Source organism: Rousettus aegyptiacus, unplaced genomic scaffold, assembly GCF_014176215.1.
Source record: "Rousettus aegyptiacus isolate mRouAeg1 unplaced genomic scaffold, mRouAeg1.p scaffold_m13_p_9, whole genome shotgun sequence".
Taxonomy (NCBI): domain Eukaryota; kingdom Metazoa; phylum Chordata; class Mammalia; order Chiroptera; family Pteropodidae; genus Rousettus; species Rousettus aegyptiacus.
The window spans coordinates 104,238,107-104,243,651 of record NW_023416312.1 but is presented as its reverse complement, the minus strand read 5'-3'; positions in this window follow the sequence as shown (position 1 = coordinate 104,243,651).

Here is a 5,545-nt window from a genome sequence, read left to right as displayed (position 1 = left end):
TATGGCAAGTTGGGTCTATTGCTGCCTCAAAGTTGGGGTTCTGTGAATAAGGAAGACTGGGATAATGGGTAACCATAACGTAAATACCACCATAAAGAAAATTAGAGTCATTATTCATACCTTGGTGTATAACCTTTCAGATCCTTTCTTATTTGCACATACAAGAAGCATTGTAGACCTATTTTGACCAAATGTTGAATGGCCAAGCATTGAAGTCAAAATTCAACTGAAGCTCAGGACAAAGTTAAATATTATTACTCATTTTATCATGAATCCCTAGGATATAAGAATAAATCTAAAGTTTTACATAAAAATAAGTATTATTGCAACTTAAAATCAACAGTGCAGGAATTATAACATCTCAGCACTATTTTGCACATTTGACATGTTAAGTAAATGTTCACTTTCAGCTGTGGTCACTGGAAGAGCATGACTCATGGCCCAAATGGAATTAGATAACTAAAATTTAAATATAGTTTCTAAAAATTATTTTAATATTGTGAATACTAGTACATTAAACAGTTCTATAAGGATTATGACTGAGACATAATTTTATCTTTATGGTTAAAGTTCTCAAAAACATTTGTTGGTTCCAAAAGCATTCTTTCTAAAGCTAGCTAGATAACACATTCTCCCTTAATGTTCACATTAACTGTCAGTCTATTTCTATATTTAGGTAACTATTTGAAAGATCTTAATTGCTTTTGTGCACAAAATTAACAGCTTTTACAATTACCATTAATTATTAAGTGTTTCAATTATACATATAGTTGTATATATAAATGTATATAATATACATTTGTACTTTGACAGGTTTTCAATGTATAAAGCATAGAAGTTTTTAACTTCAAATTATATTTAGAACACTCATCTATATTTGAAACATTAATAATATACCCAAATAACATTTCCTGTCCAAAATACTAGACTTTATGCTGATTAGATATAATGGTGACCATGAAATCACATAATTGTTTATCACATACAAATTCTGGGTGATGATGAAGTTGTGAATAAACACAGACACACATCCTTCGGAGCAGGATTCACTTAAGCAGGGCTCTGGTGTCTGCCCTATCTGCTCTTTGGATGAGTCATCCTTAGATGTGACCCTGGGTGGTATGCCACTGAAACTGGCCACTGGGCGTGCAGGCTGGGGCCTTCTGAGAGGGACCCTGCCACAGGCCAAATTCGGCTGAAGCCTGTGCCTTGCCTGGACCACTTGGTATGACCTACAAAATGATTGGTAGTGGTAGCCACCTGTGCTGGGTTCGGATACATCTGGGAGAGGTTAAGTGGCAAGCTGAGGCAGCTGCTGCTAGTGCCAGGTTTGGGGCTGCCAAGCTAGAAGCACAGGGCACACCTGAGGCCAGATGCTGCTTGTAGGGGTTTGTGAGCCTTTCAGAGATTTTAGGAAAGTCGCTGCAGGAGCCCAGACAAGCCATTTGTATGGAAAAGGCACTGGAAGTGGCTTGTGGTGGGCCCGCACATTGGGAGGGGCAGGGATCTCAGGGAATCACCTTGGCAGGGAGACCAGCATTAGCTATGTGTTGATGGAGGCACGGGTCTTGTAGCTGCCTGCATCCCTACGTTGGGTGGGGGAGGGCTCATCAAAGGAACAGTCGCTCCTGCCACACTTTTATCTGGAAGCAAGCTACCCCTTCAGCCCTTGTTCTGAAGCCAGACGACTCAGTTCCCCCACTCTATGTGTCCCTGGGACCTTTTGAGCAGCTTCCCCAGCACTGGAGCTCAGAGCAAGCGAGTCCATCAGCGGTGAGTACATGTGGACCATTTAAGAGAAGCATCTGTGACTCCTGCAACCCTCTCCTCACTCAGACATAGTGTCTGCTGGTTTTCATAGCCAGAGGTGGTGTGGACTCCTCTTCCTGGCACTGGTGCCCCAGGCTGGAGAGCCTGGTGTGGGGCCAGGACCCCTCAGTCCTCTGGGGGGACCTTCGCCTTTAACTGCCATATACAGGTATGGGACCAGCCAGCCTGTTCCGTGTCTTGCCCCTCCTGTCAGTCTTGAGGTGGCCTCTTCTGTGTGTGCTTAGTTATAGGACTTCTGTCCAGCTAGACTTTAGGCGATTCTCAGTGATGGTTCTGTAGTTTAGCTGTGATTTTGATGTGGTCGTGAGAAGAGGCGAGCACAGCATACAGCATTTTACCAACTCTGCCATCTTGACTAGAAGCCTCACTTTTTAAACCTTTGAAGTAGGGATATAATTTCTCTTTCTCTTCTTATTAATAAAAATATTTAAAAGTGATGAGTATACCTCTCAGTATCAGTTTGGCATCAACTCATAAAGTTTTAAAATAAACTGTTTCAGAATAGTTTTACATTTATAGAAAAACTGCAAAGGTGACACAGTTTCCATATACCACTCACCCAATTTCCCGTAATGTTAACATTTTATATAACCAGGGTATAATTGTTAAAACTAATAAATTGACATTGGCACATTACAACTGGTGAAACTCCATATTATTTGTATTTTACCAGTTTTCCCACTAACATTCCGGTTCTATTCTAGGATCCCATCCAGGAAACCACACTGCATTTTAGTCGACATGTTTTACTTTAGTCTGTGACAGTTTCTTCGTCTTTCTTTGTTTTCATGACTTCAATGATTTCGAGGAGGACTGGTTAGGTATTTTGTAAAATGTTCCTCAGCTTGAGAAATTCTGATGTTTTCTCATAATTAGACTGGATTATCGCTTGTGTTGTTAACCTTGGTTAGTTAGTTTAGATTGCGTTTGCCTGTTTTTTCCACTGTAAAGTTACTATTTTTTCTTTCCATACTCTATTCTTTGGCTTTTGGTTGCTAAGCCTAGCTCACACTTGGAAGTGGGGAGAGGATTAAGCTCCACCTTCTGGAGGGGAGAGTAGCTACATACATTATTTGTAATTCTTCTGTAAGGAAGATTTGTCCCTTTGCCATCATCTGTTCATTTATTCAATCGTTTATATATATCAGCATGGACTCATATATATTTATGTTATACTTTGAATAATAAATAGTCCAATACTATATTATTTATCTTGTTGCTCAAATTGTTCTAGCTTTGGCACTGAGAGCTTTTCCAGGTAGCTTCTGTGTCCTTATGACATGTCCCCATCCTTCTGTTTCTTTGTTTGTTTCTTTTCCCCACCAGGTATTTTTCTAAAAATATGTATTTTTTTTATTTTTCAATTACAGTTGGCCTAAATTATTTTATTATTTTCAACTGCGCAGCCAGCCTTTTGTTTTCTTGAGCACGTGCTTGTTTTCTGACACTTCAAGATGTTTCAAGAACATTTTTTATTTTCATACATTTTTGTATGCTTTATTTATATGTATTTTTTGTTTACTCTAACATATTCTATTATTGTCTGTAAATTTCATTTCTGGAGAAGTTTTTTAATTCCTATTCACCTGGGGACTCTAATTCTATATGTATTATTTATTTCTAAGTAGCCTCCTATGACTATAGTATGTAAAACTTCTGCCTTTTTTATTTACTAAGAGCATTTTCAATTTCAAATACTAAAATTATAGTTGTGAATGATTCACGTGCACTGAAAAGAAAGTAATTCCTTGTCCTGCTCACCATGGTCTTATCGTTTGACATCCTAGCCTACATTAGCTATGTATTATTCAGCTCCATACTTTTTAAAATCAATTTTTTACTTCATATGTCATATTTTGATAGTTAAGTGTTGAGATCTCCAATCACATTATGCAGCAGACCCTTGCAAGACATTGCAAAGCATACATCCTGACACCATATGATTTTCATTCATAACTGCAGTAGAGGTATAACCGAAAATTTCAGGTTTTTCCTTTACACCCTTAATAGTATTAACCATGAGTAGACAGTGTGAAAACCAAGATTATGTTTTGATAAAGTTCAGTTTATTTACTGCTAAGTCACTTGTTTTAGCAGATTTAGAAATTGCTCACATGTCATGGACCTTCTGGATTTATCCACTCAACAATATTTCTTGAGCCCCACAATGAGCCAGGCACTGGGCTAAGGGGTCAAAATACAGAGATGTGCAAAACACTTATAACCCTTGTGCTCATGGAGCTTCAGTGTAGTGATACATACTTGTAGATTGTTGAAGCTAGATGAAATCCGTAAATTCCAAAGTTCTACTCTGTTTAATTTTTTCCTCAAATTTCTTTCAGTTTTTCCTTTATTTAGTTTCCTGTTATCTTATTTAGGTTATTAGGCTTTCATTGAAAAGCATACTTTTGACCTCTATGACCTGACAATCTTTTTACTGCCTTTCTTCTGTGAAATTTCCTATGAAACCCCTTCTTTCCTCCCAGAGTATGGAGCAAAACCTTAGAGTATTAGAGGATCTCGAAAATATGCAGAGGGGAGGAGGAGGGAGAGGAGACCAAGAGATTGTATTGTGCGGTAGATGGTGAGGGTGGGGAGAAGAGATATGGGAGAAATGAATTTTTGAGAAGGAGCAAGTGGCCGTCAGTATAGCCTTGTTCTCCTCTGTGCTCTTTAGATTCTTTTCTGGAAAGATTCTGCTCTCGTTTCCTGGATAACCCAAATAGGTGAGAACAACTCAAATCAATTCCCCTTTTATTTAGTTACACTATGAGCCTCGATCTACCTTGTTGGCACCAACAACTTCTAAAAAGCTTTCTCCAAATCTTACAGGCACTCATATCAAATCAGCCACTTATATTACCAGCAGCCTTCTCTGCCATGGAAAGGAGTTTGAACTTTATCCTATATTTCCAAGATAAGCATTTCCAAGACTATATTTAGAAGAACCATAAATGTTCCATGAATTACTTGAAACAAGGTATTATTTGAAACAAGGGTTCCATTGTCAGATGAGTTTGGGAAATGCTAAATATTCCCTCTCGGGTGGTCATGATGCCCCTTAGTATAGTAAAGACTCTGAAAACATTTCACTAAATACATCTATACGACTTGGTTTAATCCAGCATCTCCCACAGTTATTTAACTGTAGAACCATTTTTTACTGTGCAATATTTCACTAACATCTATGGAACATTAGTGGTACTGAGAACGTAATTTAGGATATGCTGGTAGGAGCATTGTACGAGCAATAAAGGATTTTACACAGAGGACTAACAAATCAGACTTAAGCTTTAGGAAGACCACCTGGCAGCAGTGTGATGAATAGATTAATTAGAGAGGACTTTACTAGAAGGAATAGCACTAGTTTAGGAAATTGGTGAGGGCTTTGACTGGATTGTGACAGTGAAGGAGAGGTTGGAATAATACTAAGACGGTAAAATTGATAGGACCTGGTGATAAAATGTGAGGTTGGGAGGGCAAGTTTGTTTACATGGTGTTGGCTGTGTTGAGGTTAAAGTGCTTGTTAGAGATTAGTCAGTTGAATACATTGGTTTTGAAGGAAATTACTTGTGAGGGAAATCTGGGTTAGAAACAAATATTTTAGACCTGTAACAGTGTAAAATTGAGAGAACAGGGCGGGATCCCACACAAACCTAATATTTAAGGGTTAAGAAAAGAAAGTGTAAATGGTCTTTCCCCCCATTTTCCCAGC